Source organism: Anser brachyrhynchus (genome assembly GCF_964034855.1).
Source record: "Anser brachyrhynchus genome assembly, chromosome: 7".
NCBI lineage: Eukaryota > Metazoa > Chordata > Aves > Anseriformes > Anatidae > Anser > Anser brachyrhynchus.
Genome location: NC_137701.1, coordinates 23,544,292 through 23,568,362, shown reverse-complemented (window position 1 = coordinate 23,568,362; position 24,071 = coordinate 23,544,292). Strand labels below are relative to the sequence as shown.

Genomic DNA, 24,071 nt, shown 5'->3' with positions numbered 1-24,071 from the left:
CAATTATTTCATTTTAAAAGGCAAAACATCATTATGAGTTTCCATGCCACTTTGTTCCTCTAATTAGTATCTTTGGTGGCAAACTGGTGCCTGCAGAATACAGCCGTGCTAACAAAATATAGTAAAATCCTAGAAGTCCTGCCTGGGGGATATAATGGCTGTAAGGCTATATTACATACATGAATATACTATATTCATATATGTAAGTATATGTAATAATTTATATACTATGTATATTGTATAAAATATAGAAAATAATTTATTTATAGATGATATTATTCAAATCATATGACATATAACACATACAAATGAATTTATATATTATATACTACAATATGTATAGTATAGTGTATATAACTATAATATATAACATGTTTTATATACTATATTCACATATAAAATAAATATATTATAGAATTGAGGTATTTGACTATTTTTTGTTTCCAAGACCAATTTCAAGTTTTTTAGAAGTATTTCAGCTTGACCTTTTGATATTTAAGCTACCCTCTTTCAACAAGCAGAAGGGGTCATATGGTCTTTCTTTCTGTTTCTGTCTGGATAATAATAAGTCAAATATGAAGAAGCTTGTGTGCTTTTGAATATTACAAAAAGGAAATGGTTTTGGAGGAAGTGTCATGTCTGAGAATATACCAATTTATGCCATACTTGGAGCATCACATCAGTAAGAAACTAGAAGATGAAGTCATATGTGGCACATGACCCTGCTTTGGGAAAGGTGTGCTCAGAACTTTGTCTTTTATCGTTTCAGTTGTAGTGGATGTGTGATTTTCAGAATTACTTTCCACACACCTCCTAGTACTCTGTCATATCTTCAATTTCTGGGGTAGGTATGTAGGTGTAGGTATTTAAGAACTGCTTTCTATTTGTCTCCCATGTAAATAAAAATTCACATACAACAGAAAAATAAATATGTCAGCATAAGCAAAAAAAATAAATAAAATTACCACGGGCCTAGCACTAGTATTATATATAGTAGACATATAGTGTGGCAGCTACATATCTGTGTTTCACCTCCATTGGTACAGGACAGAAAAATGCTAAGTTCCTTAGTATTTCTAGCAGGAAATCAAACATATTTGGATCACCAGATAGGTAGAAAACCATCCCAAAAGACAAAAAGGGAGCAGTTACTGATTCATCTCCCCCAGCAAATGGCTGGTTTTGTTATGGAAATGCCACGTGAAGGAACTCTGAGGGAAGAACCTAAATAACTAAAGTTACTCAATAGTAATAGATAAGCTTCAGAGAATAACATCAATGCCTGTGTGATTTGCATGACTGTAACATAAATGCCTACTGTTGTTTTTAGTGTTTTATTTTTCTGATATGTCATATTCCTCACATTCAGTAAAAAAATAACTAACAAATAAGTAAAGGCTTTCATTACCAATAGAATGACAGAACAATATAATTATCATGTCAGGCAACAGAGCATTTTGCAGTAACACAGTAAATAATTTATGTCATCGTTGTGCTTTTTCTTTTTTTTTCAACTGCTATTTTTTAAATGTACATTAGTGTCACAAAGGCATCATAGTAGTTTGCAAGATACATTTTACATAATGATATTGTGGGGACCACAAAAAAGATTCACATATATTCAGACATAGGTAAGACCCCGCTGTTGGTTGGGTTTGCTGGGTAAAATCCTAGTTCCACTGAAAGCAATCCTCCCCTTTGATTTCAGTAAGGTGTGACTTTTACCCACTATTTTCTTGTTGGGCCATGGTCCATTGCTAACATAAGGCATCAAAAATGACTTTTGGTCAATCAGGTTTTTAGTACAGATCTTATGGTCTGAGAGATAAAATAAATCAGTGTGGATCAAACCTCTTCTGAAGGGATCTTAAAAGTCAAGTTGATGGTCAAGTCATTATGATTGCTTAACTCATCAACTATGTATAGAGACTTGCTGATTTTGGAGAGTTGAGTAGGACTGCACTGAGCCCACCAGATTAATCAATGTAGGTGGTTCACTTATGCTCAAACATTAACTTCCTGTCACACAGAATATGAACTGTATGGAAGGGGTCCCCATTGCCATACTCTTAAACCTGGTCTTTCATCTGTTAGTGATGTTTATTGTAAAATTAGACAGAGAGTCAGTTACTGTAATATACTAAATGTATTTATGACATTAAGTATGATAACCTACTCTTTGATTCAGATCATTGCCACGAGATTCTAGTAACAGCCCATATTGTAAGGCAAAAATCAGATCTTGCTGAAAAGTTGTCATTATTAAAATATAGAATTTAAAATCAATGGAAAAATATTATTTTATTTGTCCTAAATTCATATTCTGAAGGGCAAAGGAATCTGGCCCCAAACATTTCCAGCAGTCTCAAGAAAGTGTGGCAGAAGGTCTTCAGTGTTAGAGTAGCACAGGAATGTGATGGAGAAGGGGCTGTACAAATGCAGGGAAGGAATGTGCAGCATTACTTTTTCTCTGTAAGCAAGAGAGCATTTGGCATACAAAATTTTCATATGTCTCAATAACAAAAAATGCATCCTATACCAGAAGCAGATTTTTTTTTCTTCCTTTAGGAGAACACATCTGAATAAAGAAAAGGGAAGAGGAAATTACATATAAGGTTAAACAGCTTTCAGAGAAAAAAAAAATATATATTTTTTTCATACAATAGTCATAATACATTCATATGCTAAAAGACAGTGAGTGGAGAAATATTTTGGATTATCCATCTTCACTCAACAGAAAAGACAGTGACTACCAGTACAAAGAGAGAGAGAGAGGGAGGGGGGGAGAAGGGAGAGAAAGACATTTAGAAGAGAGGAAAAAAAGAAAAAAGAAAGAAAAAAAAACAGTGTAAGTAACAGTTTATTTTTCCTTTATAGATATTCTCTTTCTCTCCCCATCTCTGTAGAAGGCCAAAGCAAGTCATAGCTGTAGGGCTTTTTCATAAGTCATTCTTCATACAAAAAAAAGTGACACATATTGGTTATTTATCAACCTTTTTACTTTTCTTCTCTTTCTCACTACAGGAAGGATACAATACAGTGTATATAGGCACATATGTAAAACAACTTGTGGTAGACAGACAATGCTCCTCTACATATTCTTGCAAAGTAAGGGAAAAAAAGAAACATGCTAGTATAGTAATTCATGTAATCAAGTGTAATTAATAAGTAATATGTGAACAGATAAATAGAAATGCTCTGAAATTTTTCACAATACAGGAGGGTGAGCTAGCCATTTAGTCCTTCTTATGCTCAAGTAGAAAGCATTGAGCAACTCCCAATACCCAGCCCAGCTGGAGATGGGTATTGTACTTTACCGTTTGCACACCATCTATTTGTGGTCAAATAATAAAGCATGAGCTCCTAATGTCTCTCTTTTTTTTTTCTCTGGGAGCAGACCTTTCTTCTTACCTCGTCCTATTGCAAATTACATTGCTGACAAATAAGTCACAGATATCAAAAATAAATACAGTTTGTTGATTGAAAGCTCCATCTGTTTTATCTGGCACCAGTTCCATTTAATGATTATGACACAACCTTCAGTAACATCAAAGTCATGTGTCTTTAAACTTTGGAAAGAAGAAAGCAGTATCCATGTATCACATATGCAGCCATACAATGGCTGTTATTTTTCCATGCAGCGTGCATCCATTTCAATAACAAGGCAAACTGTGATAACTACAAAGTGAAAAAAGCATCAAGTGAGGCATTCATTGGGCACTGTTTTCAAGTATCAGCTCATGGACAGAGACCTGAAGCTTTGGGTCATATTTTCAGGTTTGAAAAGGCATCATGTATTCGGCAGAAATGACTGGGAATGGGTCAAGAAAACTGTTTCCTAGAGTGAATCTTTAATTGTGGTGACTTGTCTAGGCTGTGGAAGTCCAAGAAAATAATTGCAGTAAATAATAATCAAAATGTTTTGAAATCGCAGGCAAGATTAATCTCAAATATTTTTTTCATTATGGAAAGTTAACAAAAGACTTTTTTTGTTGTTGTTAGGTTTTTGTTAGTTTCATTTTGTTTTGTTTACCCCAGCTGCTCTCTTCATCCTGTACAAAGGATATTTCATCAAGTGGTAGGTTAGGTTCATTCACCTGCAAGTTAACAGACAAAAGAAGAGGATCCTTTGGCAGACCTTCTACTTCCAGTTCTATATACTTTTGTAGGGAAGAAGGAAGGAAGGAAGGAAGGAAGGAAGGAAGGAAGGAAGGAAGGAAGGAAGGAAGGAGGGAGGGAGGGAGGGAGGGAGGGAGGGAAGGAGGGAAGCAGGGAAGAAGTACTGTGAGAATAAATTAGCAGGCAACTGTTTACTTTGATCCGGAGAATGAGATATGTGTGAGAAGTTCTGCTCACCCTCACACTTCCAGTCCCAGCGTAGCAGAGTTCCTGCAGCCTCAGCTGGAGAAGCTGCTCTGCTCTGCATTGCCATAGTTCAAAGGTTTGCAGGTCATAGGTCTGTAAAGCACAATGAGAACAGAAACGGTCAAGAAAAAAGTTTCCCATACAGATACAGGTCATTATTTTAGTAATTCAAGAGCTGCCACTTCAAAACACACTGGACTCCTGTATATTTCTGTCCCACTACATCATCACAAATACCTGTAACTAAGAGCTGAGCAGTGACATTATTAACACAAAAGGAGTAGAGGAACACTACACTGCTGACTGTGCTTTTCAGAAACAGGCTGGTTATGGATTTTGTTACACTATCAAATCACAACTATTACCTCAATGAGCTTGGCAAGTGTTTCAAAACAGGGAGTCCAAAGTAAACTGCATCTCTTGTCTCCACTTGCCCTTGCTCTCTCCCTTTGCTTTCTCCAGGAATCCTTGTGAGAAGGAGGAATTTTGTCTGCATTAGACAGAAGCTGCACAAAATAGGGAGAACTTAGCCCTCTCCACGGGGAGTGTGACACACCACAGAACAAGCACGGCCAGTGCAGAAATTCAGCTTTCGTAGAATCCCTTGTAGTCTGAATCTGAATGTAAAGCTACTTCCCACAGGATAAAGCCAAAGAGAAGAGAAATGACTGGCAGAGGGATTGTGTGCTTTCTTCAGTGCAGTTCCCACTGCAAGTCCTCGTATGCAGACTCCTCACGCACATACACCCTTTTACAGAAGCTTGGCATCTCAACTGAAGGCTTCATAATTAGAAAAACAAAACCAAACAAAACAAAAAACTGTGCTCAAATTTGAAAGCTTTGCAGACTTGGTTTCATTTTGCTACCAGGATGGTTATTAAAGGGGATGTGAAGCTCTTTGTTATGGATGAAAGGCTAGGAATGCTATGAAACATCCTTATCAGAAGTTTTCCAGATTGTATGTTTTTGGACTGAATGCAATTCCTGAACATTTTTCTAGATTCCTGCTTTCTGTTTTGAGCTAAATTATCAGAAGCTGAAACTCATTACATTAAGGCTAAGAAGCTGAAACCACCAGTCCTAGATTTGCTCTAAGCTTACCTAAGGTTCAGCCTGGGTTTGTTTAAAGGAGTGGATGAAGGTTCAGACCAGCTCTTGTCTTATTCATGATAGTTGGCCCATCTCTAATCATAATGCAACAAACTACCTCAGCAGCTCTCACAACCAAGCTATCAACATGACCTTGTCATTTCAATTTTTCACACATTTTCTTTGCTCCCCCCCTCCCCTGCCTGTGTACCATATCGCACTAAAATCTCATCTCTCCAGCCTACTGCCATGGGCTACTAATCTGTAATACAGCTCAGTTTCAGAAATGTCAAGCAGGATGAAAAAGGTAAAACTCACAAAAGAGAAACTTCAGTTGGCCATCTTTGCTCCCATGAAACTCTCTCCTGCTCTTCACACCATGCTGCAGTCCTGCTAAGGGTCAGCGGGGTTTGGCTTTGGTCATCTGAGTGACCCACAGAGAATAAGGGACTGTTATGCCTGTTCTAAACATGAGAGAAATAAATGTACTGCAATTAAAAAAAAATAATAATAATAATAATAAACAACTATTTTCCAGCCACGAGAAACAAGGGCAGTTCACAGGATTATTTTTCCAAATTCTGTTAATCCTCATTTTTTGTTCCTTGTCCCTAAACTTTTTCCATTGCCTGGAAGTACTAAGACCCACAGATTTCCCCACTTTCTTGCCTCCACTATGACAGCAATGCTCATGCAACCAGGAACAAACATTTAAGTACTTCAGCAAATTATTACTCATCTCTCCATTCTAAGGTAACAAAAAATCACTAAGAATACGTGGAGTAAGTTAGAGCAATTAGTGAATTAATGGAACAAATTATTTGCTCACAGGTATTTTATATGCAGGAAACTAAATTTATCTGAAAAAAAAAATGAATTACTTGCTCAGTTTCAGGTATATGTACTCCAAGTCAGTGGTTAGAGCAATCTATCAGGCTTCCAGCTCTGTCTGATCCAGCTTCTCCAAACAAAATCTGCCAGAAAAGTGATGATGTGTAGTAAATATTTTTTCTAAAGCTCACACTGTGATCCATGTAGAGAACTGAGGGTCTGGCTTATGCCCAGAGCCTCCAATTTTCTGTTCATTTCATTTCAGAAGAAGTCAAGTGTTAAGGATGATGACTCTACATACATAACATGTTTTACACACAGAATAAACTTCATCAGTGACTTTCTACATGGCAGAAGGGGAATTCTCTTTTACTTTTGTCCATTATTCTGAAAGGCCAGAACTCTTCATCTCCTGTGGGTGTAAGAAAACACAGCTTGCCAAAGCTTCAGATCAGACGTGGGTTTTCATCTCTGTCCATTTTCTCTCACATGAAAGACTTCTGGAGCAAGCAAAGCATGCTTTTGTTGACCAGCAAAGATCAAAAAGGCAGATTATTTTTGTCCTTCAGCCACTAGACTGATACTCTCAGTTCTGTTAACATTCTGCCCCCATTTGAACTGGACACTTTGGAAGTATCAATAATGCAAGTTGGAGGGCTGCACTATTACTCATCCTGTATTTGCCTCTTCTTCTACAAAATTAAATCAAGTTGAAATCAAAGGAGACACCATCTCAGTCATATAGGCAGAAAATCTCCTGTAGCTTTGCAGTATTCTCAGTGAAATATTTGAAAATATTTATGTTGGCAGCAGTGACTGATCCACATCGTGAGCACAGAGTTAACAAAATACTTCCACCCTGCGGAGACATAAACAAAGTGTTGGAAGCTACCCATCATACCATCCACCTTCTCCCTGCTTCCTTGACAGGCACGTCTCCTGAAACAGAATGTTGTTTTACAGGAACATCAGAAAGTGCTAAAGTAACTAATAAAACAGTGACAATCCCACTGTAACCACAAGGACTAGGACCAGTAAACAGTGCCCCCCTATTATTTATGAGTGAACAGAATATATGTAGCTATCAGAGCCCTTTCTTAACATCACAGATTGGGTCAAGAATGGATTCTGTAAGAGAGCTCAGTCTATTGCTCTGTCTCAGACTATTTCCATGATGAATGTTCTTACAGGATTCAGATGATTCAGTGGATCAAGAACAGAAATGTCAGCTGTGACCGGCTATGTCAAATATTGTTGTTCTCTACCTTAGCTCACTGCTCTGTTCTCAGAGTTCAACTACAGCACTCCTGGCAGCTTTGTAATTGGCAGAAGAATTATCCTCAATGCATCTGCTTTTGAGTGTTTCCCTACTTAAAATATGCATATAGGAATGTTCATAGGTGGGATGCATGTATATGTAAAAGGATTGTATTGAAAACACAGTAGAAGCAGCAAGTATCCACAGCTGAGAAGTTCTCTGTTTTTCCCTGAAACAGAGAAGAGTAACAACATCTTCCCATGGTGAAATATATTTGATCATAGGATTTCTAATCTGGTAAGCAACCACATTGTGCAACAGATGCCACACTGATTCCTAGCCACTGCCCTGCTTTGACATCCCAAGTAACAGTCTGTAATGAGGGAAGCCTTCCTCCACAGCAAACCAAGACTGGTCTGCAAGTTCCCATCAATTGGTGGCTCAGCCTGGCCCTGAGGACCTGGTTCTCCTGTGTAACAGAGCTAAGACCACAGTCCCAGGGCTCCCCCAAGAGCAGCTGCAACTGGATCTGATTTTTGAATGCAAAACACGGAGGAGGTCTCTTGTACCCTATTAGCCTCTCCTGCAAAGGCTTGTAATAGTCTAAATCTCAGAACCCTCCTTTGCCCAGTTGCACAAGTAGGATTGCTGGTCACTGTGGAAAAAAGATACAAAGGGATTTTCAAGATACTCAAAAAAAAGTTTGGCCTGATTTCAATCAAAGCTGAGAAAGGGGAGCTTGTAAAGCCTGAAATTTAATTCGATTTTTCAGCTTTTATACACACTTTAAATAATAAATTTTCTTTGTGTTTTTTTTTGTTTGTTTTATTTTTATTTTATTTTATTTTTAACTAAGATCTGTTGCTTTCTTGCAGTAAGAATGGATCTAAGAATAACGAGACATTTGTTGACGTTTTTATCCCAATAAAAAAACCTTGCCTCATTCTTTCACAGTTCTCAAGTGATGCTCGCATATATTTCTTCTTGTAATTTGTGACTAGTTTCCGATCTCCCTCTTTGGCTAGATCATGCGCAGTCTTTCCAAATGTTTTTTGTAATGTTCAATGGCACTGCATGCTTCCATTTGTTTGCTTTCTTTTCAAAAGCAGTGGATGGTTCTCCATAGTGAAGATTTTACAGACAAGCAAGTAAAACAAGCCTCTTTTCTCCTTGCCTCTCTTCACTCTAGCAAGTGAATAGCTCAGATGTATGTTAAGTATTTGAAGGAATAATACAATTTAACCAATGTACACTGTTCGGTGACCTAAATCACCTGCTTTCATAGACAGTTGACATTATTTACATTCAGGCTTTTTGTAGAGAGGCATTTTGAATGACCCTTCAGCGTGAATATGCGCAGTAGGAACACTACCCGCTGTATCTGCACCTACCGCTTACTGTACATCTCCAGCTACCACGTATTTTTCAACTAGGTGTCTACAACTTTGAGGAAAAAAGATGTCTTTTTTTTTTTCCTTGACAGTGAAATCACTAACTTTAAGACCGTGCTCTGCACACAAACAGAACTCGATTCCTTTCACTGATGAAACATATCCAGTATACCATAAACCTGACTGTCAGTTTCCTTCCAGGGAGCCAGCCCTTGACAAGGGTGAAGCCAATGCTGGCTAATTTCAAGACAAACAATAGTACGTCTCCCTTTTGTTTTGATATTTTATGTGGCCACAGACATAAAGCATTCAGAGACCTAGCTGGTGTGTTTTTTCAGAGAAAAATATTTAAAAATGAAGCTATAGTTCAGACAACTGAGCTGACAACAGCCTACAGACAGTAAACACAGTAAACAGTTGCAGAAGTCTCCAGACACTGCCAGACAAGAAGAGCAAATATTTCCTTCCTCAGAAATGCAACTTGTTTTACTAATTTTTATTTGACTGTATCCCATGAGTGTCAGATAACACAGAAAAAAAAAACACAGTAAGAAAATTGAGTGGTGTCAGTATGGATTTAAACTAAAAATATTATCATTATAGCATTGTGACTTTTAAAATCAGTATGATTTTAAGGGTCTTTTTAGTGAGCCTTATAAATTTACAGTTTGCTTGAGTATTGTTACATTATTTTATCTTATAAACAGTTGTGAGTATTATTCTATGTCACCAGACATACCGTGATACAAACTAAAATATCTGAACACCATTATTTCCCGTTTGTCCCTGCTCTAAATCCATTATCTTCAAGCATTGACTCTAGTTCTCCAGTGAGTTAAATGTGAGGAACTCACCTAATAAACATCCTTCAATGAACCAAAACAGAACTAAGAGAATAAGAATCCCAGAAATAAAAGTAGCTTGCAGGTACTGGGTGCCAGTGCTGTGGCCTTGTTGGGGCACCTCTGCCTCTGAATGCCAATCTCAAACCTGACAATTAAAGCACTAGTCTTGGCCACCAGGATGGGACATGTTTAGGATATGATAAAATTTTACAGCCAGCTGTAGGCACCCAGAACACCTGTGATGCACCATTTTCTGTCTCATTGGCCTTTCTCTTTGCTAGATATTACCTGACCATACCATGACTGTAATTATGTATGTATGTATGTATGTATTTTTCTGGACATGGCTTAGCCACTGTTTCATTGAAATTAGTCCTCCCAGAGTAACTCTCTGGTTCAGTTCACTAAGACATACTGCACAGACATCCCCAAAAATGTTGGGGTTTACCATCCCAATCCAGCCACTGGGGTTTGTATGGTACTCAAAGTATTGACTGCAAGAGTTATTTAGCATTTTTAGGCATATCACCGTGTTACATTCTGAGAGGGGAGAACCACTGTCATTGTGATTAGCTACAAAATACATAGCAACTGGAAAAATAGGGTATTCTAAGCCCGTAATTATGAGAGCTTTCATATAATATTTTTAGACCACATACAGGTAACATGGAAAATTTTAAATCTAATTGATTTACCTGCAGAAACCTCATGCTGACTCCTGCCCAGGGGGTGCAAAGCTCCCATGATGAGTAAGGATGGAATCGAGGGGTGGGGAGAGAATTTTTACGGTCTTCAAATGTGCCTTAAGCAAAGATTTGCAAAACTCAACCTGATGTTGTCTGTCTTCTTAAGAGATACATCTCCCAAGAAACCCAGGCTTTTAGTTTACAGATCTCAGAAGAATGTGAGAATATGATAGTCTGCATCTCTGTGGGGACCAATTATTGCTAGATGTGTTTTTTGCACAAGTAGAAATGGCTTGGTTTCAGTATGTGGAAAACCCGGGAAGCTAATCTGTGTGGTGCACCGATTCTGCTCTCAAACACAAGAATGCACACAGTTTCTGTATGTATTCTATAATGACCTCCAGTATGATGCAGAAATGTAGGGGTGGCTTTTACAAGATATCCAGCAATGCAAGGCTGCTACATATCAGCTAAGATCCAAGCCCTTGCTGTGTAACCTCCACAGCCTTAATGTTGTTTTTAATGGATATGTGGGCTGAAATTCAAAGTTTTTTTCAACATGAGAGCTGGGGTGTGTGTTTTTTTATATGTTATTATTATTGTTATTATTATTATGAAAGAAAGGAAAGGGAAGGGAAGGGAAGGGAAGGGAAGGGAAGGGAAGGGAAGGGAAGGGAAGGGAAGGGAAGGGAAGGGAAGGGAAGGGAAGGGAAGGGAAGGGAAGGGAAGGGAAGGGAAGGGAAGGGAAGGGAAGGGAAGGGAAGGGAAGGGAAGGGAAGGGAAGGGAAGGGAAGGGAAGGGAAGGGAAGGGAAGGAAAGGAAAGGAAAGGAAAGGAAAGGAAAGGAAAGGAAAGGAAAGGAAAGGAAAGGAAAGGAAAGGAAAGGAAAGGAAAGGAAAGGAAAGGAAAGGAAAGGAAAGGAAAGGAAAGGAAAGGAAAGGAAAGGAAAGGAAAGGAAAGGAAAGGAAAGAGAAAGAAAGAAAGAAAGAAAGAAAGAAAGAAAGAAAGAAAGAAAGAAAGAAAGAAAAAGAAAGAAAAAACAATTGAGTGATTGCAGAGACAACAAATGCATTTTTTTTTTCATTTTTATAACACTCAGGTACTCTACCATGATTTTTCTTGCAGCAGCCCATTGAAGTTGTAAGGCAGACTCTGGGTCCCAGATAAATTCTTTTTGTTTCAGAAGCATGGGGGGTGGAGGGGGTGGGGTGTGTGGGTGTGTGGGTGTGTGGGTGTGTGTGTGTGTGAGAGAGAGAGAGAGACTACAGAAGTATTATATAGTTTACTTTGGACTTCAGTATCCCAACTGGAAAATGAGGATAAAGCTCCCTTATTGTACCAGTCTGAATGTACAACACAGAAGTAGGTTTCAGTACAGACCTGAGCTGTACTGTCTTTTTTAAGAGTCACACTTAGTATATCTTAATCTCTCACACTTTAGAGATGCTGGATACAAACCATAAACTGATGGATGTAATCTGAGAATGAAGCTGAAGCAAAAGATTAAAACAGCATTTTAAGATTAGCCTAGTTTACAAATAACCCTTAACTCTTCCTGCTTGGTGTACTCTGTGAAGGAAAATACATGTAAAATATATTTCCGTCTCACTTTATCAGGTCAATTTATCAAGGGTAAATCATTATCATATTAAAATATATACATATATAGTTAAAATTATCTAATCATAAACTAAAATTATTAACAAATAACAGTAACTCCCTAGAGCCCTTTGGAAAACACTGCTTCAATTTTTTTAAAAGATTGACATGCCATCTATTTTTAGCTGTTTTGGGAATTACGTGTTTATGGCCAAAAGTCAAACCAAAGAGTATATGACCACACATAGGAAAAATTTTCACTAACAGCATTTGGATTATTTTGCAACAGAGTTTTATTGGGTATCAGAATTTATTTCATTAGTTTCAGATGTTTTAATTTTTTCAGCTTCCACTTTTTAAGTATTTTACATCATTTCCATCTAATGATAAGGTTTCATTTTAAATACTGGATATATCAGTTTCATCGCAGTTTTAGTTCTTTTATTTTAACCACTTGAGGACTCGTATCACAACTAGAATGTCTCTTTGTTCTCTTAGCCTGATTTAAAGCAAATTGCCCTATGTACTACAGTAGTTTTGAATGTATTAAATTTTTTTAAAATTGTGAATTATATGAAATATTCTAACAGTTTAAGTTTAAATGATGCAATTAGCCAGTTACAACTGGAACTACCAGGCCTTATTTAAAATAATGAGGTCTGACAGTTATGGAGCCTGAATTATTCATTGATAACTAGCTTTTCCTCTTTTGCAAACCATGGCTAACATTAATAACAGAGGTGTAAGTGTGATAACAAAAGAGTTTGACATTGGGAATACAAATTCAAAAGTGCTAAATTCTTCCTTAATTAAAATTACTACAGTAGTAATATTTTCCAAAGGAAAATCATTAGGACTAATATTTCCTCATACATTTCAGCATTTGATTCTGCAGGGAGTCACTGTTTAAAGTAACAGTGCTTGATAGTTCATCATCCAAGAGAATACTTTGAAAACACAGTTAATTTCTTTAAGTACATTATTTTAAGGATATTTTACAAATAAAATAGAGTACTTTCTATTGTGATTCCTGTCCTCATCACACTACTGGAAATACATACTAATGGCATGGAGTCCTCTCTGGGATTGAAGGTGTGCTATTTCCTATCTCTCTTTGTATTTCACTGGTCTATCCTGCTTCCTCCATGATCATTGCATCAGCCTCAAAGATAGTGGCTTTTTGTAGTACACCTGAACACAAATAATATGTTATCCTTTTAACATGCGTACAAAAAATGGTATCTAGTAGCTAATATTATTTTTACAAAAGCCTGAATTCTTGTGTGCTAATTGCTTGCTGTAAGCCTAGATGTTATTCATTAGCATTGCTAAAAACAAAACAAAATCTCTGCATAAAGCAATCTAACAATAATGAACACATTTTTTTTTCCTACTTATTCAAAGGTTCATATGCATCTGGGTGTCTTTTATGGAAGAGAACAGAGTTTATACAATTGCAGCAGCAACCAGTATACTTCCTTGTTCTCTCTCAAAGTAAAGCAAAACAAAGCAAAGGAAAATGCATAATTCTTCTGGAAGTAGGACATGCTAAAATAGTGACTCATCTTCAAGTAGGAGTGACTGATCTTTGTCTAGAACTCTTGGTTACCATAACAGATAGATAGCATTAAATTATCTGTGATATCAAAAATAGGGATCTTAAACAAGCAGAAACATAGACTCAATTTGGAATGACCTGTTGAGTTACTGTAATTACACAACTCATCAACAGTGCTGTTTAGAAGATAATTATGCAACTGACTCTCAGAGTGACATATATAGATGGAATTTTATGTGAAGCCTGAAGAGGCTGAAACTCCAAATGGGTACAATGCTTCCTGTGCACCTGACTGGAGCTTCCTGAAGATTGCAGCCTAAATGTGTATTTTAATAAAGTATGCTTCCATTATATTGTATTGCTGTACAGTTCCCAGTGCAGCGAGATCAGAGAGGCGAAGGTCAAAATAAATGCTATATAGATATCGAAGTCTGTTCAGTGAGACTTTGAAAAGGAGGATTTGAAAGATGACTATTTTTATTAGTGCAGATGCATACAATATAACCTGATTTTTTTTTTGTGCAAATGTCAATTACAGTATACATATTGTTCACTGAAGATTATGTCATTGGTCAAGAGGGAGGAGAGTCCCCAGATGAATGATTAATAATCAATGTGTCTGGGTTCTTATTTTATTCCTCAGAAAGAAAGAATGAATTACTGGTGTCTCTCCCCAAAATGGAAGAAAGTCTCCCAGAAATAGGTCACACCACCTATATCTGTACACAAAGGGGGCCTCTGTGTAAGTGGATTTCCTTGTTTTGGACATGGAACCTCAGCCTCCCCTATTATATCATTGCTTCACCTTCCTACACTCTGATGAAATTAGGGAGAAAAGGCAATACAGCTGAGTCCTATTAATTTTTCATACACTCATGAAAAGCTCAGAAGGAAGGTGGAGAAATACCTAGGGGAAAGGGTTTTGAAGGAGGCCCAAGATAGTGCCTAAGCATGCAGTCTCTCTCTACAGATGACCCAAACTCTTCCACCAGGGAGTGAGAAAGACAAAGAATAGCTTCTGGAGAAATAGGTATTCTCTGATATTCAGTGATAAGCTATCTCCAAGTAGATACAACATGCGTTAAATATTTGCATGTGTCTCTATATTTATGTATGCTATCATGGGACATCATTCCTTTTGGAAAAATAACATTACATTGATAAATACTAGATGGTATCAGTAGAAATATTTGGTATGACCGTATGTTTGTTTGTTTGTTTGTTTGTTTTCCCCAAAAGGGAGAAATCATGTGCTAGAATGAATGATTTTGTAATTATTCAATCTCTGTTAGTAGCAGAGTAGGGAATTTAGCTTACTCTCATGTTGTGTTCTAGGTGCCAGTTAGACATGCTCCCAGGCGAGCTTCGTTTGTGCACTCTCCTTTTTGTCAAATGCCCAGTGTTTTTTTTCTTAAGGAATCCTTCTAATTTTAACAGCTGTGTTGCTGACTCTCTTTCTTTTCCCTCTCTCAGTCTTCTTCTTTATCCCTCTACTGCTGCTGCTGCTTCCTAGATGAGATCACAAAAACCCAAACCTGATACATTGAAGTGCTAGTATTCAAAAGCACTGATTATTTTATGCTAATGAATGAACCATCTAGTAATACAATATTTCACTTGTTGTGCCCTCCTGGTGGTAGCACAAGATAAATCCAACGGTGTCTTTAATTAACTAAAGAAAGCAGAAACAAATCTCTGTGGGTTAATAATATTTATGGCCTAAAAATGAACAAACTAAAGAAAGGGAGAAAATAATGTGGCAAAATTCAGAGAAAAATGTAATTAAAATAAAATTCTCATGCATTCTGGAAAGCACATCTGTAAAGATGTGTAATAAGGCTTTGTCTCCTGTGTGAGACAAAGCACTAAAATTAATGTCATCACTGAAGACTTGGAAAATATATTTTTCTATTTATAAAAAGAAATGAAGTCAAACTTCTCTGGTAGAAATGTTAGATCTTGGTGCCTACACAGGAATTAGATCTTTTATATCCATAAAACACGCAGTATCATATGATGCCTGAACCTTAATTCAAGTAGCTCAACAACATGAATAAGAAAATGCCAGGTCCATTTAACTGTGTCCTTTGTCAAATGCCAATAGGGATGGTGACTTTTTATAAATACCCAGTAGTTAAAAATATAAAACACTGTAAGTAGATAAGGCTACATGGGTTGTATTAATGTGAGGTCATTTCACCTATTTGTGATTCCTGTTCTTTGGCTGGAGACACACATTTTGTCCTACCCCTTAAAATAGAATGTGGGTCTGGATCTCTCTTAGAAACAAGTTGGCATAGGCCTACATCAAAGAAGATCCCAGAAAAAGCATCAGGGCTCCATATCACTGCAATAGCTATCTCCAAGGGATCTCAGAAATTTAACTCTATGGGATGTTTAAATGCGCTTTCAGCAGCATAGTGACATTGCAGACTATTTCATGGGTTTCCCGCTGGAACATGCATTTTTTGGGGTGCATCTAAGCAAAGAATCCATGTACAACTTTAAGCCACAGCAATGTACCATCCAGTGGAAAACACTTCAGCAATAAATATCTGAGGCTATTGTTACTGAAACCTTTACTTGGACCTGTGAGACTTGTTCTTTCATCAAATTACTTTAGTTTAATTGAGAAATCTATATTCACACAGGGGGCATTAGCATGCTGGGATTAAAATGACAAGTGTTTCCACAAGCCTATCTATTTGTATGATAGACTGAAGATTGAATTTTCTAGCAGTTGCACAACTAAATATAGAACAATGACAATACAGTGTATTTGAAATTTGCCTTGACCACATGCGAAGACCCTGTGAAGTGCTAAGAAGTTTTGACTCTTTGCAGACCATCTCCTTCCTGCTCTTGATTTTTTATGCCTTCTTTAGAGTGCCATGTCTTTATATTACTGCAACATTGTCTGATTTATGATTTACAACATTTATTGACAACAGGAAAACAGACTCCCCCTCATATCTCTATAATTCTTCAGATCCTAATGCTGACCATGATGTCATTACCCATTGCTCAATGTCTAAACCTTGCTGTTTAAGTTGAATAGACATTTCAGGATGATATGTAAAAAGATTTGTTAACATTATGAGATTGATTCACTGCAATGAATTTAAAACAGAGAATACTTACTGATGTGTGTCACTACATCACACATATGCTGTTGATACACACTCTTGTTTGTAAAGTCTAAGGGATGTTCAAGGTCCATCATAAGCTAACCTCTAAACATCAAAGCAATAAAAAGTGCCTATGTAGGAAGAAAAAAAAATCAGGAAAACACACAAGGAATTATGAGAAATATTTTAACAGTCATCGGTCCAGTGTCAATTTTGCTGATGCACCTCATTAGCACACCCATTGCCTTCAGCTCATTACAAAGCTCAGGAGTAAGAGGCATAGCATTGTCCAAAGCCACCTGTCCAAAGCCTGAGGGGTGGGAGTGGGGAGTTTCCCCTTCACAAGTCCAGTTGGAGCGGTGGGAGATGGGACCTGCACAGAGGGGTAGAAATGTTCAGAGGGAAGCCCCTGGGAGAGGCAGGGCATCTCCAGCCAGAGAAGAGGGCACAGGAGCATGGCCACTGCCTCTCCAGAAGCCTCCCAAGACAAATGTCATTTGAACTCTGTCCCTGCTGCAATGGGTTCAGCTGGGCCATCCCAGCACAGCACCATGTCCACACCACCATCATCTCTTCCTGCATGGAGAGCCTCTGTGTCCTTTGCAGCTTGCTAAACAAGTTCTTGGAACACCTATGTTTTTGAGAGCTACTGCTTTAACTTGCAGGCAGGTCTTTAGCCAGTTCCATGATCTGTGTTTGTCTTTCCTTCCTGCACTTTTCTGACCAAGAAAGACAGAAATGCATAAATAAGTGGGCAGATAAATGGGGGGAAAATTTTAAGAAATGAGCAGGCCAAACACTATGCACACTGGTAGTCTATCTATTCCCCTCCACCTCCACTGAAGATATAATGGCCCAGAAACATCAAGTTCTCTCTATTTTTATATGGCAAATTGTGGTTTGTTTGGGTTTACAAAGTAACTTCAATTAAATGTCATCACTTATCTACATGCAAGACATGCATAAAATGGCACGCTAGTTTTGCGCATGTAACTCTTTATATAACTGAAAAACAGGAACAAATGCACATATTTAGAAGTGATAAATGTAGAAGCTCCTCTACTTTAAATGCCCTTTTGAATGTTTCCACTGTTCACGCTACATGATTTCTGTCAATATTTTAATTTCAGTTGGGAAGGGTGGAATCAAAGAGTGACATACAGGAAGATTGTTGTCAGCAAACTGATGACTACATACCATAATTAAGAAATAATGTAAAAAAGGAAGAAGCTTGATATAAATGCTGTTGTATTTTTGTGAGTTTAGTACTAAAGAATCAAGGATGGGAAGAACTATTCAGAAATAAATATTAAAATATTAATAAGCGTATACTACTGTAGGATGCATTATATACATAAATGATCATTTCTGTAATCATAAGAATATTAATGCAGCAGCTAATAAATAAAATAAGCACCAAAGGACAAGAATATGACCTTAAAATCCTTACTCAGCTGCCCTATTAACTTTCTGAACACCACTGAAAGTGTGTGTCAGCTGCTTAAATTAAAGGGAGAGTAATTAAAATTACACAAATAATAGGTGACTGGGGTCAGTCTCCATCACCCTACCTCCTATATTTCAGAGTATTTTACATTTTTTTCATCAATATGCAATCTTAATTTTCCTTGCACATCTCTCAGGTATTCTTGGTTTAAAAACAACTTACCATAGGAAGCAAAGCTGTTGACTGATGGTCAGAGCACCGGTTTTGGGGCCATACTACTAAATCCCTTTCCATACTGTATCAGGTGAGTCGATTTCCTTGAGTAACTTTGAGTTTCACTGTATTTTGTCATCTCTCTTTTTAAACAAACACTTTTAGTAAGGGGAAAAAAAAAAGAAAAAAAAAAGGAGAAGGAAAAATCAGATCTATATTTCAGATGTATATCTAAGATCTCTGTTTCCATGAAGATGGCTTACAGACAGCAAATGAGCAAAAAAAGTTATACTCATGCTGTTCTCTGGGACATTAAAAGTCACAAGTAGAATAGAGAGAGCCTTGATAATAACCCAGACTTCTGTATTTTTACTGTAATAATAGTAATAATAGTAATAATCATAATAATAAAAGACTTGAAAAAGCTGGACTGGGAATTGAACCAGACAAGACAAGAGAAACCCAAATGGCAGCAATATCTCCCCATAGGGTTCTGACCAGAAATAGTTCTTTCCTCAGAAAACATTGAGAGACTTCTCTTAATGCCAAAGCATTTTAGAGTCTTTGCTGGAAGTCACAGCACAGGTACAAATTATTTAATAATAACCATCCTGACAATTTATAGGCATTCTAGTATTGTCTGTTAAAAAGGATTTTGAGGGTACAGTCTAAGCACAGCATCTAATACATGTCTTCAGCAACTCCTAGAATGCAATAAATAAGTGGAGTTATTATGTGCTGTTAGTAGTATGTATTGATAAGGTAAAGGGGAAACGGCTAACATAAGTATCTACCTCCTCGTTGGCGGTAGGGAGTGGGGGGATGATTCTGCACACACCCCCAGAGGCAGAAGAGATAGAGGAAAAGGGAATTACGGCTTTATGGAGTCCACCACACGTGTGTTTCATAAGTGTTCACACTGCTTCGTTGCCTTTGCCTTGTGAGGGCAGTACTTCCAAAAGCATCAGGCATGGCTCCAACTCCCTGCACTAACAACTACATGGGGTTCAGAGACAACACAAGGGGGGAATCGACAAACTCTGAGATATGAAGCTATTGTTATTGTTCATCACATAAATGAGCATTCAAAGCCTTTGCAGTTTTATGTATTGACTTGTTAGAACTAACAATAGATTTTTGCCTAATTTTACTAACCTTAGTCCTACTAAACCTGCTTCATAGCTCCTCTGCATGATGAGGCCTTTTAATGTGTTATAAAAATCACTCCTCATTAAATAATCATGATTATTTTTCCAAAGGATTTAGCAGAATGGAAAATACTGTTTTCTTCCTCCGTGGTCCCACCTGTGCAGGCTCTAGGTCAACATATATTTTGTTGAGGGGGCGCTACGCTCTGGTATAGATTTGTATGTGCTCATTAAAGCTCTGATTTCAGTGGGACCTCCAGAGATTTCTAGTGAAGTCCTGCTGTTACTGCTATTAGTGTTGTAGCTCTGGAGAGCTATACAGGACATTTGCTGTATTAGGCCTGAGGGTAAGCCCAACTCTCTCATCTGGAAGAGGTATTTTGATCAATGGTGAGTATGACTGATTCATAAAATGAGCCCTGAATAAGTCGAAAAGAAATTCTTCTGTAATACTGCCAGAGGAGTCAGAGATACATGGGTGAACAGAAGTAGGGGCTAGCAGAACAGGCTTTAGCAGCCTCATACCTACTCAGATTCCAGCTTTTGTGTCTTTCCCCCTTGAGTTGCACAAGGCAAAAGCTCATTAGAGGTGCAAGCTTTATCTCAGAATTTACACAGCAGTAAATCAGGGAATACTGAAATAACACCCCCCCCCCCCCAAAAAAAAAAAAAAGGTAAGTTACCTACAACTACTTTAAACTTCATAGCTACCAAGTGGTCAGAAATAACTCAAGCTCTGGTAAAATCCAAGGAAGCATGTTGTATATATTTAATATAACAGTATTTTTAATTATGTTTCTAAGACTTTTGGTTATGAAAAATCTACCGAGATATTTCTCTCTCTCTCCAACAGAGAGCAATAACTCATTTGGCACAAAAAATAAACTTAGATTAAACCAAACTAAACAGATTAAACCAGTCTGCATATCTCTTCCCTCCTTTCTGGCTCTGAAATTCTCCTTTACAAGTAGCTCCATAGAAATCTTACTCTGCATGGTATTGAATTCAGATAGGATTCAGCTATGCCACTTAACCAGCTATTAGAAATGATGGGGAGTTGCTCTCTTTTTGTGGAAACTTAGAAATGTACAATTCTGCCTCATGACAGAAGAGCACAGCAGTGGCTGCACACTCTTCTTGCCAGTGTAAAGTAATCCTCCCTCCAAATCATGCCTTCTCCTCAGGAAAGAAGTGAGAGGCTAAAATACACTCCCTCCCCATACCCCACACCTTGCACAATGAGAGCAATTCAATATAGACTTGCTGCTGTGTAGGGTGACTTCTTGTGAGTTCAGCCTTGGATGTGCATACTTGGAGGTCACGTAGGGCCACCAGCATCCAGCTACCTTCTGCTCAGCCACTATGCATGGGGAAAGCCAGCAGCTCTAAGGTAGGGCTGACTAACAGAAGATCTTCGTTTAGATTTTTGCTCTACATTTAAAGTTTGGTGGTTTTCCTGAATTCCGTTTCTTTCTTCAGGTAGTTAAGAAGTTGTCAGTTTATTCTTCAACTATATACTATGGAGAATAAGTGAGCCAATACAAAAATAGAAACGTCTGTCTGTCTACCCATCTGTCTATCTCTTGACTTTTCTTCTGTTCATCTGTTTTCCTTGTATTTTTGTCACTTCTCAGCAACACTGAAGACAGATGGGAAATGTAGTTTTTTACAAAGTCATTGCCTGTTAGAATGTCACTGAACTCAAAAGGACTTTATTGCAGTCTAGAAATTGTCTCTCTTCAATATTTTCCTAACCACCACCTTTTTGTGATGGCTGAATTTAAGAAGGAAATTCTCATTTTAAACAGTCTATTTTTACAGCAACTTATCAAACAGTGGCCTTTAGCTGTTGTTCTGTGACAGCCACTCTATTAAAATCCTGATGTAAACAAGTGGAGAAGGTGAACTAGAAGTGCAGATATTTGCACAGCATTACTGTCAGGTAAAATTTTAAAGATAGGTTTTATGAACCCATTATTTGCAGTCAAGGCTTTTGACTACAGCATCTGAAATCATTTAAGTAGACAAAGTGTTTTGTCAAAACATACTGCTGGGAGTCAGTATGTAGCTTCTTTTTAAGTAATTCAATTTGGATCTGTTGTTTGCATGAAAGTGGGATATCTAGCTGGGCAGCATTAGTAGAGCTGTGTATGATCACAATATGGTGACTTTCTACTGTAATTAACATTAAATGCCTTTTGTTTTCATTTAGTGCTTAATGCATGCATAATTGCACTGTACATACAGACCTACCAAGGAAAAAGCTTGAGGTCTTTTAAATACAAAAAAAATAAAATAAAAAATAAAAGATTTTTATAGCTATCTTCTTAAGAGTGGGAGATGCACAGGACTGCATACCCATTTTGAAAAAAACAATCTCTGTGTACCGTCAAGGTTTGTTTGACATAGCATTTGAGAGAGATGGGCACTTTAAAGAGGTAGAGCAATTGCTGCTCTTTCAGCCCTGAGCCTCCAGCCCAAGGAGATGCTGAACAAGACTGCCCTGTGCATGCTGGCTTCTCTGGCCCTCTGAAGAGTCGTATAAGGGCAGCATTGTTAGAGAACAGTATATGCTAGCAAACCTCCCTTCAACCCAGAACACCACCCTGAATTTGCTGAGAGGCTCTGCATGAGATGCCTTCTGAGAAACATAGCCTAAATGTTCACCAAGTATTTGCCCACCCACTTTGGAGACTTTGTGGTCTTTGTGTCTCCAACTACACTATTTCATCTGGAGCAGCAGCAGCAGGCACAGAACACAACCTAGGAAATTAATAGAAGTTCAACAAACCTCACGCTGTTTGCTGGAGTTAATCTGAGGTATCAAGCAGTACCACTGAAATTATGTGGATGACAATCATTTCATATGAGATTAGCATTTTGGCCAAGCCATACCTTACAGTATTTGTCATCTTAATTTTGACTGAAACCAGCACTTCCCCAAAAGACATATAGCAGTTCCAAACGTAACTTCCAAACATACTTCACTTAACTACTGCTGTCAGTAGAAACCATGATGACAGGAGAAGAAGACATTTAGCTCCTCACACAGCACTAACATACTACTATGAGGTGTCTTGTGTACTACTGTATGTACACTATAGTTAGAGAACCTCTAATCAAATAAGCTGTAGTACTAAAGCTGCTGGATATGGAGGCCAACTCTTCTCCATTAACATACTGGCAGAACAATAGTAGATAAATGGAGAAATCTGCAGAGATATGAAAAAAGGAAAGCATTTACCAGACAGTAGCAATGATGAGTGTAAGGGGAGAAAGATAAGCAGCACAAAAGTTGTCAGATAAAAGTCAATAACTTGGTGCAATAAGATTATAAGTCCTTTAGCAGATCCTTTCCTTCCAGCTCTTCATTTTAGAACTTTATTTTGGTCTGCTACACATCAAAGACAGATGAATTGTGTAAAATGATCAGGCATCCTTTGCCCAGACATAATCCTACATCTGTGCACATAAATCAGATCATTAAACTAGTTATTACATAGAGTAGGGATTGAGAAAGCTAACAAAAGGAAGAAAGCCACAATCACTAATGTATGTTATGAATAGCTTGTCTACACAACCATTTAATACTACTGTAGCTGCATCAGTTATGATAGTGATTAGAACAGCCTTATGCTCTGTATACAAATTGTTTGAAGATAACTCCTATTGTAGCGTAGCATCTACCTGCAAAGATGATGCCTTTATAGCAGTACACCCAAGACAGGACTCCAGAAACCTTCCATGAATCAGCTGAGCCACATAGATGTAATATTCATGTATTAGTACTACATTTCATCCCAGTACTCCATTCCTTGAAAAATTAGTCCTGGTTGTACCATTTAATCTACACTGCTCTCTGAGCAAAAAACTTGGTGCAATGTGTAACCAGCACTAAGTCCTGTCCTGCCACAGCTGCAGAAGGGGCACTGAGATGGCATGCTACCAGACTAGCTCTGCTTGGCCCTGATCCAGCAAGGCACTTAAACACCTGTTAAAGTATATGGGTAATCACATAGAAGACAAGATTATACATTATTTGAACAAGTACCTGCTTAGATTCTTAGAATGTGAAAACAGAATCTAAACATCTTGTCTGACCTCCTGTATACCATAGTATTTCCTTCATTTGTGTCTTGCTCAGTCTTTACTTTCTTTCAGGGAAAAAAAAAATCCATCTCCAATGTTTAAATTTTCAGTCATGCAGAAACTACCACAGTTCTGCTTAAATTGATTCAATGATTAACAGTCCTCACTAGGACAAAATGTATACCTTTTTAACGTTTTTTTGATTATTTTTCAGACCAAGATTTTACATGCTGCTTTGGATTCACTGAATATTGTTGTGTTTTTGTTAATCAAACTGAAGAGGCATGTATTATCACGTTTCTGTTTCATATACATACTTAAAGACTGCAATCAAATCAGCCCTTAATTTTTACTTTGATGAATTGATAGACAGTGCTCTCTGAGTTTCTCAATATACAGCAGATTATTTGGCCTTTAATCATACT

The 24,071-nt window shown here is 37.6% G+C and overlaps 1 long non-coding RNA gene across 1 annotated transcript in view; it reads left to right on the top strand.

Annotated features, from left to right (window-relative positions):
- LOC308198592 overlaps nt 1–24,071 on the top strand; it is a 192,026-nt gene that overhangs the window by 143,342 nt on the left and 24,613 nt on the right. Inside the window, exon 5 of the long non-coding RNA XR_013954036.1 lies at nt 18,393–18,500. This is a non-coding gene — a long non-coding RNA (uncharacterized lncRNA). The remainder of the gene's footprint in view (nt 1–18,392; nt 18,501–24,071) is intronic.